At 47.0% G+C, this 12,710-nt stretch overlaps 1 protein-coding gene across 8 annotated transcripts in view; it reads left to right on the top strand.

The window, feature by feature from the left end:
- The window catches only part of DISP3 (dispatched RND transporter family member 3), a 120,449-nt gene that overhangs the window by 13,128 nt on the left and 94,611 nt on the right, over window positions 1-12,710 (top strand). For 5 of the 8 annotated variants that reach the window (XM_021374670.1, XM_021374662.1, XM_021374667.1 and 2 more), the window contains 3 exons: window positions 551-674; window positions 11,164-11,303; window positions 11,546-11,717. The gene's annotated coding sequence lies outside the window, so the exon portion shown is untranslated. Of the gene's footprint in view, window positions 1-550; window positions 675-8,509; window positions 8,778-11,163; window positions 11,304-11,545; window positions 11,718-12,710 lie in introns of all 8 variants that reach the window. The other 3 variants (XM_021374663.1, XM_021374664.1, XM_021374666.1) reach the window with 3 other exon arrangements.

Genomic DNA, 12,710 nt, shown 5'->3' with positions numbered 1-12,710 from the left:
AACCCGCTGACATCCATCAAGTTGACTAATTACATTTTTTTTTTTCCCTTTTTTTTTTTTTTTTTTTTTTTTTTTCAGTTTTCCTGGTCAATACTGGCAGTAGATCTGCAGCCTGGGCTCAGAGCCTGGCTTCTCACCCAGCCTGTGCCTATCCAAGCAGTCGGCTGCTTGGGAGATCATGGCACTTGATAGTCCTGAAGGAACTGGAACAGGGCAGATGAATGCTGCAGCATTGTCCCCAAGAGCCTAGGACAGGAGGCTGTGTTTACTGACCCAGCTCCTGCCTTTCGGGACTATGTTTAGAAGAAAAAAATGAAAATGTGACAGCTCAGGTGTATTCCCTTTCATACACCGTTCACACACCGTTGTGTGCTCAATTATACTTGTCCAAGTAAGGTGTGAAATGCTACCTAGGAGAAGGAAATCATTTTACACTGTCGCTAGCAATATGGAATATTGCAGAATAGTGCAGCCTAACCCAAGGTATGGAAACAATGGCAAAGCATGTCGTTCTCACAGTGTCACTGTCTCTGCCTTTCAATTATCGCAGTGTATTGCCAAGGAATCATGACAGCCAACCATCATCAGCCATGAAGTACTTCAGTGACAGACCAAACGCTCTCTCCAGACTTGAAGAAAAATGACATCATCATGGAAGAAGCAGCATTTTGTGGGTAAGCCTTCCTTCCACTGCTTGTTTATACAAATTCTGCAGACTGGGTTGGTCACTGCTAGCCTGGAGGAGACCAGGTAGGGCAGAAAAGAATAGAAGCTGACCAACAGCAGGATGTTCCAATTCCTCTTCTGATGGGAGCAGAATGAAAAAGACAGGACCAGACATTAAACTAGATGGTTTTCATCCTGAACAGAAGAAGCTTGTGCGTTCACAGAGACAGAAGCTCTTCTGTCTATGTTAGAATTTAACTGACAGGGCTCTGTAGTGTGTAAGGATTGTGTGGCCTGACCCTCATCAAGTGGACTATATTAGGCAGTGGGGTGGTAGCATGCAGAGTAGTCACTATTGGAGGAGTGAGATGTGGTACAGCCCAGTGCTGTGAGCTCCTGGAGAGAAAGGAAGGTGTAGTGAGTTCTAAAAAGAGGTGTGGGGGCAGAGCAAGAATGGCAAAAGAGCAGGATAAACTGTGTAGGTGGCATTGCTTTAACCTTCCTCTCTAAAGCATGATGAGTCCAAATGCCCCGGTACGGGGGCATATGAGTGGAAATCTTTACGAATGGGACAGCGATGGGAGAGCAGAGGAAAAGCCACACGTCCCCAGCTCGGTGCCTGTCACCTTTCCTCCCCACAATGAGGACCTGTGCAAAGTGGAACAGGGCCTGATGTGCTGACATGCCATTGATCTGGAAACGGCTGTGTCTTGGAAAGTCAGAGCAAAGGTTCATAATTGAATCCAGCAGGTGCAGGAACCCAGCTTGGGCGCTGATTGGTATTCAGCTCTGGTGCAAAGTGCTTAGGAAAAAACTTATTAATTTCCCCTTCCACAAAGAGCGGGAGTGCGACAGTAATCACAGTATCAAGTCATAATAATAAAAAAAATTCTATTGAAAATAGCTGTTAAGACTCTGGAGGGTTCAGCAGGGGAAGATCGTATTAAGATAAAGTAGATTATAACACTGGCGGACATTAAAGGTTGTCATTGTATGGTAAATCACATCAGGAAGTCACAAAAGCTGCTCTTTACACAGTCAGGGATAGAATACTCTGATATAGCACCTGATTTATTCTCTGACCCCATTATGCCATCCCTGGCAAACAGGTAGCTAGAAGGAGGAGAGGAAGAAGGGAGAGACTTGCCAGCCAGATTTCTGAGCTGTGGTTTTGGGGAAGGAGGTGGAACCAGGCTGGGCCCAGGCACATTGGTTCCTTCCCTTTTTGGGGGTGCTGGAACTCTGCATGCTTTTTGCAGTGCAGAGGTATGGCTTGAAGTGATCTCCCCAGCTCTTCTCTCCTGTGGAGAACAGCAGTGATCTGAGAAGGATGCACGTGATTCGAGCACTGTACGTTCCACTGGGGCCATCCTGTGGTCCCGTTGGTGATGGAGGTGCCAGCTGGGCTTTCCTGCTATTCAGACTATCCCATTGCCACCACAGTAGCCTGCCAGCAGTCCCCAGGCCCTAATATGTGCATATTCAGCCTGGAACATACCTCCATCCCAGTCCCTAGCTTCCTAAAAGTGTTCCATGCCCAACTACCTTTCTTTTATCTGTCCAAACCCTTCCCCAAACTAAAATGCCCCAATCTCTTTGTTCCTTGCATGACAAATACAATCCAGAGACAACGCAAAAAACATTCTTAAACCGGACGGGTGTTACCTGGTGGGACTCGGTACGTTTCAGATCTTGAGCAAAGCCCTTTTACTGCATGAAGTGTGTATATTGGTAAGCAGGTAAGACAAGGGCTATTGGCTCCCTCCTCCCTGGCCAGTGCTGTGTATAGATCTTCCCAGGAGTCTGACCCAGTTCTGTCACAGATACAGATTAAATTAATGCCTAAAACCAGGCCCTTTCCCATTTTGCAGCTGAGTGCTTTCAAATTCCTGCCTGCCATTGTCCTATGTCCTTGACAGATCTGCAGCTGAAAGGCACTTCTTATTCTGCTCCAGATCTAATGGTTCTTCTTCTAGTGTGAAGAGTGTGAACATACAGTTCTTCCTAAACTTACAGATTTATCCTGCACAAGTGTGCTTCTGCATCTAAAATCTGTGCTTTTGTTCCATGGCCTTTGACACCCTAATCTCTCTAGTTCCAGGTAAAGAGTCAATATGCTGGTTTCATCAGTGCTTCTAGGTTTTATCATCTTGACAAGTGAGAAAAAGTATAATATATATTAAGTATATCTTAATATATATCATATATCCTCCAACCTGGGATGGGGCACGGACAGCTCTCTGGGCAGCCTGTACAGGACCTCACTGCCCTCTGAGTAAATAATTTCCACTCAGCTTCTAACTCATGGATGTCCAACTTTTTGGCTTGCCTGGGCCACATTGAGTGAAGAGGACTTGTCTTGAGCCACGTAGACTTAGGTTGCACCAAAAGTAATGCCTCCTTTTATTTCCATGGAAACTACAGCTGATGCAGAGAGTACAATAACGCTATTTAATAGAGCAAATTCTCAGCTACAAAACGTTATTTTTCAACATAGCCAACACTATGAGCCATGCAGTGAACAGGAGCCTGGATGCCACACTCATCAGTATCTGCACCAGTGGAGGTAACCACTGTCACTGTCGCTGCTGCAGAAATGCACCACTCACCCCTCACTGTGTTTATATTCACTGTTTGGTCTCCATAAATGTTCAGCAAGCGTCAATGGGTGCCATTTTTTTCCACAAGGCAGAATTCAATTACACACCTTTGCTTCATATGCACTTCCACATCAGATTTCATTTTGTCAGCCTGTCCTTCTGCTGCCATCTATCTCATGGCAAAAAAAATTGAGGGAATGTTGGGAGAGAGATTCAACCTCTACTGCCACACCACCAATATTCACCTCTGATGCTTGGTGGGGAGGAGCTCCTGCCATGATGGCACAGGGTAGGGAGTGGCTGCAGTGCAGGCTGTGCCAGGCTGTGGGTTGGATGTGCTTGATCCAACCTAAATTTCCCCCTCTTTTACTTCAAAACCATGGCCCCTTGTCCTATTGCTATCTCCCCGTGTAAAAAGTCAGTCTCCTTCCCGTTTAGAAGCTTCAGAATTCCGCAGCCTCCTTTGGGTGATTCAACAGTCTCTTGTCGTGCACAACTTCTGAGCCGGGATGCATTTTATTCACATTTTCACTAGCAGGGTGGGCACACATACTGCCTGCACAGGCCCAGCAGTGCCATGACGAAGGGCCACAGTCCTTGCTGGCATGAGAAAAGAACATGTTTGGGTGGACAAATGCCAAAGGCAGATGCCAGCTCTGGAGGCAGGATGTCCCTCTGCAGGATGAAGAAGACAAGCTGCAGTAGTCCTAAGTACAGCATGTTCTGGGATGCTTATGGACTGCATGGGTCCTGCCTGCCTTCTGCCTCAGGTCTGAGCCAAGGCCGGAGCCTCACTCACGTGGCAGTGCACTTTTTGGAGGTCCTTGATCTCCTCTCTCAGTGCCTGGAGAAGCAAGTCCAGTTAACAGCCCACCCCGTGCCTGCTTGGAGGGGCCTTCACCACAAAAGCACTGTTCTCTCCACTCCCTCCCTCCCACCCACCCTCAGGACCTTGTTCATCTCTGCTTGTTCTGTGACAGCCTCCACCAGCTCTGCAGACTTCCTCTTACACCGCAAAGCTATCGGGACTTGTTGCATTGATGCAGGGTGGGACAGAGCAACGCCAGCCCTTCCCCAGGGCACAGCAAGGCCAGGCCAAATCATGGCAGCAAGCACAGAGGTGCCCTCAGGCTGGTGCCATGGCCCAGCAGCTCTGCCCTACGGGATTGCTGCAGGCTGAGAGCATCACTAAGGAGGGGATGGACTCTTTAGTAGAGTCTGTTGTGACAGGACAAGGGGAGATGGTTTCATACGAAAAGAGGGGAGACTTAGATTGGATGTAAGGAAGAAGTTTTTTACAATAAGGCACTGGCACAGGTTGTCCAGAGAGGTGGTGGGTGCCTGCTCCCTGGAGACACTCAAGGTCAGGCTGGACGGGGCTCTGAGCACCCGATGGGGCTGTGGGGGTCCCTGTGCTCCATTGCAGGGGGTTTGAAGCAGGTGGTCTTTAGGGTCTCTTCCAGCTCAAACAATTGTATGATAATTGCAGTATGTTTGTGTGGAGAATAAGCAAGCCAGGACTGGGTAGGCAAGAATCAAACAGAGTTAATTTTGATTCTTCTGGTTCAGCCGCATTGCTATGTTTTTTAATGTAGTTCATATCTTTTGCCCGTCATGCTGCTTTAGGAGCTCTCATGAGGTGGAGGGAGAAGAGAAATAAGCAGCCGCACTTCTAAAGAAAGTCAAGGGGAAAATGTAAATAATAAAAGCTTTGGCAGCAGCCATGGAGCTGGAATGAGACTGGAATAGAAAGCTGCATTTTGTAAGTCATCACTGTGTTTAAACTGCGTGATTTCACCTAACTCGCTAAGAATACCTGTTTTTCAAAAGAGCATCCAGGCGATTCATCCTTCGCATTCTGCGCTGAAGTAAGGAATCACCTCACCGGGGCGAGGGAAACCCCTGTCAGGAGGATCTGCTGCTGCCATCATCCTGCCTTGTGGCAGTGGTGTCTGACAACATCCAGGACATGGCTGGGGGCTGCCTCAGCTCGTCTGGAGCATGGGGTGTTGTCTGTCCCCCAGTGGTCTTTCATGTAGGGACAAAGGATGCTGGAAGGTGGAATATGAATCAAGGAAGAGTTGAAAGCTTTGGGAGCATGAGTGTAAAACATTGGAGCCCAAGTTGTATTGGGAGAGGAACCTCGTGAGGTTCAATAAAGGCAAGTGTAGAGTCTTGCACCTGGGAGGAATAACCGCATGCACCAGCAGTATGGGTCAGGGGCTGAGCTGCTGGAATGGAGCTCTGTGGAGAAGAACCTGGGTGTCCCGGTGGCCAGCAGGGTGACCACAAGCCAGCAGTGTGCCCTGCTGGCCAGGAAGGCCAATGGGACCCTGGGGTGCATCACACAGAGTGTGGCCAGCAGGGTGAGGGAGGTTCTCCTCCCCTCTACTCTGCCCTGGGGAGGCAACATCAGGAGCACTGGGCCCAGTGCTGGGCTCCCCAGTTCAAGGACGGCAGGGAAATGCTGGGGAGAGTCCAGTGGAGGGCTACAGAGAATCAGGGCCTGGAGCATCTCCTGTATGAGGAAAGGCTGAGAGCCCTGGGGCTGTTCAGTGTGGGGAGGAGAAGGCTGAAGGGATCTGATCAGTGATACAATTATCTAAAATGCAGGAGTCAAATGGAAGGGGCCAGGCTCTTTTCAGTGGTGTACAGCAACAGGACAAAGGACAGTGGGCACAAATTGGATCATAGAATATGATCCATACAAATATGCAAACAAACTTGTTTACTGTCAGAATTATGGAGCATTGGAACAGGCTGCCCAAAGAGGTCTGGAGAGTCTTGTCTGGAGATATTCAAAACCCACCTGGACTCTTTCCTGTCCAACCTGCACTGAGGAACCTGCCTTAGCAGGGGTGCTGGACTCAATGATCTCCAGAGGCCCCTTCCAACCCGTACGATTCTATGATCCAGGTGCTGAGCTCTTTTGAAAATACAGAGCCTGTTATGGGCACTAAATCTGCCAAAATCATAATTCCCCTCCTGTTAGAAGCAGAAGAAATTTAGGGAAAAACTGAGTTTCTCCCTGATACTTTTTTCCTCCAAATACTGAAGCAGGTGCATTTTGCTGAAACGGAGTTTTTGAGAAGTAATCTGAACTTGCATGCAACAAGCACTCAGAGGAGTCAGTTTGAACATTTACACACCTCTGTGCCCTCCAATTGAAACTGACCAATCTGACTTAGTTGACCAACTGCAATGGAATAGTTCCAGCCAGTGGCTTTTTATCAGAATTTTATGTACAGTGCAGATAAACTCAGTGAACAGCTCTGAATAATGACTACCCTCCTGACAATGCTGTTTTCTGTCATTGCAGAATCACAGCTTGTATATTTTTATCCTTATACAACTCTGTGAAATGTGACAGTGCCAAGTAGTTGCATCTGGTTTATACCAAGGAAGCTAAAGAGGTGACTTGATCACCGTCTTCAAGTACAAGGCAAAGATTTCTGATAATGGAAGGCTCATTAATCTAGTAGTCAGTGGCCATAGTGAGATCCAGTGCCTGGAAGCTAAATAGCTAGAAGGATATCTAGTCCTCCTGACTTAGACTGAGAATACAATTTAAATAATACAATAATTAAGTACTGGAGTATCTTGCCTAGGATTATACTGAGGGGTCTCTTACTAGAAGTCTTTGAATCAGGGCTGAGTGTCTTTCCAAAAAGCATACAATAGCTTAGGCAGCTTGTAGTAGGAATTACAACTGTTTCTCAATGAATGTTATTTGAAGCCACGGAGTAGCTGAGAGCCAAGGTCTTGGGGCAAGGAGAGAGAAGGTTTTACCTAGAGTAGACCAGCCAGAAGTGGTTGTTCTGGAGTTACCCTAATGGAATGGAGCTCTGTCTGCTTCCTTGCTGTTAAGAAACCAAGGAAAGTGTCACCTCTAGGTGATCTCGACCTGCTTCATCTAATCTGTTTTCCAAGCATTTTTTCTGAGCGTTCTCTTCTGCTCCCTCTGGGGGCTTTTTACATGATCTCCCCAGGGAATTTTTCTCTGAATCTTGTGCCAGACATGTGTTCTCACATGCTGGGTAGTGTAACATACCCAGACTGAAACTATGGATACAAATAGACTCAGGAGGCTCAGTGTTTGAGGCCTTAGTTCCATCATCCCCTGTTGTCAGAAGCCTAATGAGCTGTGTTATTAAACGGCTCTACACTGTTCCCTCGTGCTGGTGACGAACATGGCCCATGGGCAGAGGAGCTAAACTGCCCAACTGTATTGATTTCTTCAGTGTTCACAAATTCATGATTGCATTGCTGATGGAGTTAGCGTATTAGTGACTACCCAGAGCCTCTTCACGCCTAAATGAGCAAATCCACCAGCTCAGGCTGCCCAGTGCTCCATTGATGGCCTTGAGCACTGCCAGGGATGGGGCACCCGCAGCACTCTGGGCAGCAGTGCCAGGACCTCACTGCCCTCTGAGTGAAGAATGCCTTCCTAACATCTAACCTAAATTTCTCCTCTTTTAGTATAAAGCCATTCACCATCAGACCATGTAAAAAGTCATTCCTCTTCCTGTTGATAAGCTTCCTCCAAGCACTGAAAGGTTGCAGTGAGGTCTTCCTGGAGCTTGCTCTTCTCCAAGCTGAACAAGCCCAGCTGCAGCAACCTTTCTTCATAGAAGAGGCATCAAGTCTTGCTCAGAGGGCAGAAGTCAGCACTTGGAAACAGGAAAGGAAACGGGGAGAAAGTTTGCCTGCTTGCTCAGCAGCAGGTTCTGAAAGCTCCCATTCCTACTGACTCAGAGGGAAGGAGGTAGCATCCAAGTATTTATCCCTCCTAAGGGCAGTCTTGATTTAGGAGTAAGGAACAGGAAATTGCAGTGGTATAAGGCACAAGTAATGCAATTATGGTGATATAAAGCCAACAACAGGCACATCCTGAGTGACAGAATGAGGCTGGAGCGTGGCAGAGCGGTGCCTGACATTCCATGTGCCTCCCTTACCTCGTAGCAGGGTGTGCTGCAGGGAGCTGGAGCACCAGCAAGGGGGTGACAGGGCTGTGAAGGAAATAAATGTACCTGCACAGAGTGCTGCCCCAGGCTATGGCTTGCTATTAATAACAGTAATAACATATGCCAGGATGTGGAAGAGGCATCTTTAGTAAAGTGCTGATCACTGCCACTATCTGGGGCAGAAACAAATTGAAAAAACAGTTTCATTATTTTATAATGCACAGTAATGCCACTTTTGTATTCTTTTATTATTTCCCCGCGTTTAAATTTTGTCTGTAGGGGGGCTGTCTGCTTTCAATGGTTGGTGCTGCAGATTGGCAGGTGGAGTGATATGAAAGAGAATGCTCAGCAGCCCTACCCAGCCACAACTAGAGGAGTCAGAACAGAGCATTTCCAGAATCCAGCTGCTCTGTGGTCTTATCCGCTGAGACGTGCCACGGTCAGCTTGTTCTCCCTCTGCCCCAGATCCACTGCAAATGGAACCATTTGGAATGCAGCCTAAATCCCACCGGAGCAATGGGGATGCAGATGGCAAGGAAAGCTGAAGGTAATTTCCTCCTGTTCTGCCATACTGAATGGTAAACGTGCAGAGAAGAACCTGCTGTATACGAAGGGAGAAGGGGCAGAGGAAGAGAGATTTACAGCGAGTTCCTGGACCAAAGTCCCTGCTGAATGTGAGCCACTTTCAAGTTCAAGGGCTGCCCATCCGTGGGATTAAAGCAAGGGTGGATGCTGTGCTCAGAATGTAAGCCCCAGTGCAGCACTCAGGCAGCGACAAAGAGATCACCCAAGCAGAGATCAGAGGTTGTTCTGAGGGAGACCTGGGAGATATTTAAGTACATAAGCTTCAATAGCTTCCCTTTTATTAAGGAATGCATTTTTGTCGTTCTCATAAACTCTAGTTGGCAAAGCCTCCTTAATACCGAATGCTTTATTTTTCCACTGAGAAAGATGACTCTGAGGGTAGGGTCATTATGGAGAAAGTTGCAGTGCTCTTGTTTGCATTGATTGAAAGAGTGTTTCATGCTGTTCCCTGATGCAGTGAGTCTCTCTGATGGTGAGTAATCCCCAGACCTGAGCAGACAGGGACAGCAGCTGCATGTCAGCACAGCCAGCCAGCGTCCAAGCACATTGCAGTGTCCTTTGCTTTCTTTGTAGACCTGAAAGGATCTTGCCTGTGTTATCCATGAGGTTGCATGGAAGCAGCAGCAAAAGACAAACGAGAGACTTTTTCCTTTCTCCTGGGGTTGAGAAACAATGTTCTGCATGTGCTTTTCTTTCTCTCTCTCTCTTTTTTTACTCTTTCTTAATGAGATGCACAAAGGAAGGAGGAAAAGCAAATTTAATTATAAAGCCGTGTCTTCCTCCCTGCTCTGTCTTTCCGGTCTGGGAAGTGCAATCATCTCCCCTTTGATGCAAGAATGAATTCAGCAGCATGCATTGTTAAATTATTATTTATTTAAAATGAAAGGAAATTACTTTCAGTTTGGTGCCAGTTTCTATCCCAGTGAAAAGAACAGCAAGGGGAGAAAATAAAGCACCAACGCTTCAGAGGACAACAGTATATTCATATACAAGCATATGCATACAGCTGGTATAGGAGTGAGGGCAACCGTATGAAGGAGTGCATGCTACGTGGACATGTATCCCCCCTGGCTAGTGCACAGATGTTATGGAGGCAGAGAAAGCACTGTCTTGTTTAACCCTTTAGAACCCCCAGTATGTGCTAAGTTGTACTGGTACAGCACCTAGTCCCTCTAAGTAATCCTCTATATTGAATGGGAAAGCTCCAGTCTGAAATTGAGCAAAGAGAATCAAAGACGAGCAAAGAAAGAGGACAACACAAAACTGTTTGAAACTAGAAGAGGGAAGATTTAGATCGGATACAAGGAAAAAGTTTTTTACAATGAGGGTGGTGAGGCACCGGCACAGGTTGCCCAGAGAGGTGGTGCAGACAGCCAAGGTCAGGCTGGAGGGGCTCTGAGCACTGATGGAGCTGTGGGTGTCCCTGCTCATTGCAGGAGGTTGGACCTGATGGCCTTAAGGATCCCTTCCATCTCAAACCATTCTGTGGCTCCATGAAATATGTTCAAAGCCAGGCTGTGGATCAGTGAAAGAGGTGGGAACAGTACTCAGTATCCACATCCCACCTAGCAGTAGGCTGCACATGCCTCACATCTCCAAAAACAAGCTGAGAACATTGGATGTGCTCTCTGGAACAGGAGCAAACTCTTTTGTACATCTCTGCACCTCACATAGCACAGGGCAGTCTTGGTTCACCGTAGTGTTAATAGCCATAATTCACCAAACCAGAACCATTCTTGTTTGTCAGAACATCACGTTTCAGGGCAAGCATGGGTCTGAGTGAAACGTGAGTGTCAATGTTGTGTTTCTCTTGACTCATGATTTCTTTTTTCTGGTTAAGAGCCAAACATCTCCGTGTCCTTGCCATGTACTGCTGTGAGGAAGGACAAGGCCATCCAGGCTTCAGTGCCTCTGTCTTATTCTATTTCTCTGAGCTGTGAGCAGCCTAGGACTTTATGTAAGGCCTTAATGAGGCCCAAGAAAAGGTTGACTCAAAAAATAAAAGATTCCTTTATGATCTGTGCTACAGATGGAGCAACAAATGGATAATAAAAGGGCTGGAGACTGAAGGCAAATCCTCCCCTTAGATTAAGGAGAATTAAGTCCTTTGGGGGATGTGTAATGTATGAGGCTTCATTATTCTTCTTGGGGGAAGCAGCTTATGATCCCTTGGTCAGAAAGATAAAAGGATCGTAAACTCAAATGGCTCCACATAGTCCATGTGAGTCAGACAGCAGCAGAGAATCTGCTGGAGGTAAGCTAGATACAAGCCAGCCTGCCTTGTGCTGTAAAAGCAGCTCCCGTGGCACTGCAAGTCATATTGTCCCCACACTTTCCTATCTCCTCAGGGCATTTGGATACATGCTGTCCCATGGATGTCTGGGTGGGAGAGAGGGTCTTCTAGAAGCACATCAAGGACCCGAGAGGACACAGGCATTGAGAAAAAAACTGTGTCAGAACGTCTCAAATGCCTCCTTCATCGTCCCAGGTACTTGCTCTTCTCCAGTCCAAGCTTTCCTTCCCTCAGCCTCCTGTGCAGCCTTTCCCACTGCCCTAGCTGAGGCCTACCTCTGCTTTTCTCCCATGAAGGCTCTTCCTTACCCACACCCCCGTCTCTCTTGCACCTGAGCCTTATCCACCTCATGATGCCCAAATGCATTTGTTATCTTTACTCCCAACTCCTGAATCCAAAAGGATTGGTTCATTGGATTTTTTTTTTTTTTTTGGCAGGTTTTCAGCTGGTTTAGTGTTCTGAGAGGCCCTAACACATATTCTATCTTTTGTCAGCTTTGGGAGCACTTACTTAACCTATATCAGCATGACTCAAAACAACATCAATGTTGTTTCACTCTCTGGAGTGAAAAGAAATAATGTGCTTTGTTCTGCTGCTTCCTATTCAAAGGTAAATTGCTTTGGTTTTCTCCAAAAGCAGATATTTTCTCTACCTCTCTCTCTGGTGTCTAACAGATTTAGGAGAAATCATGTTTCCTGGTTTTCTTATGGATTTTGGAGATGGAGAGAAGCTCTTTTCTGGATAACTTAACATAACTCTTATTGTGGAGTTGTAGATCAGAGCAAGACAAGGCACGCTCTTGTACTGATCATGTCACTGCACTAGGGAGTGTGCATCTCTGTGCATCGTTGAGTTTACTTTCTGCATTCTTACCATGCTTATGGATTCTGTATTCTGTGTGCTCCCCTCTACTTTGCATGTGCCAAGCTCTATACAGGGCCTTGTATAGGTATCTGGTACATTATTGTGATTTCATACGTACATATATCCTTGCCGGTCTCAGGGTACCAGAGCACTCAACACAGCTGTGTGAGGCATTGTAATCTGTGGCTTTAAAGCAGGTCCACCTGAGTCACTAAAAACACCAAAAACATGTTTCGGTGTCTGTAATCTTGTTTTACTTCTTTGACTCAAGTTTTGAGAAACCCAGTGTGGATTTTCCGCTCTTGGCTCACTCTCTCCGTCTTCTCTTTCCTTTGTTTCTCTTTCTACCTCTGCAAAGATGTCACCGTGATGAAGCCCTTGATAGATTCCTGGGTGACTCCCGCCCGGTGGTGATGGATTGCTGCTCTGTGCTGCTGCACGCTCCAGCTGTCTCCATGGTTCAGTCTGCTGGATTGACAGAGCCCATAAATCACTCTGGAAGGTGAAGTGCTCTGAGAGCTCCATCCCCATCTGTGATGTGCTGATGGGACACAGCCTCACAATACCACATGCGTGTGGACAGTTGCAAAATCTCAGATCTGACTTTCAGGTGCTTATATGCCCTGTGTTGGGGTTGAGGAGGCTGGGAATGTTTTGTCTTTCCCATTGCTGTTTCCTTTCTCAGCATACACAGTGCTCCACAGAACTGCAAAAGGAAGGAGCTATGACCTGAAGAAC

The sequence above is a fragment of the Numida meleagris genome, chromosome 20 (assembly GCF_002078875.1).
Source record: "Numida meleagris isolate 19003 breed g44 Domestic line chromosome 20, NumMel1.0, whole genome shotgun sequence".
NCBI classification, from domain to species: Eukaryota; Metazoa; Chordata; class Aves; order Galliformes; family Numididae; genus Numida; species Numida meleagris.
This window is presented reverse-complemented; position numbering and strand designations above follow the sequence as displayed.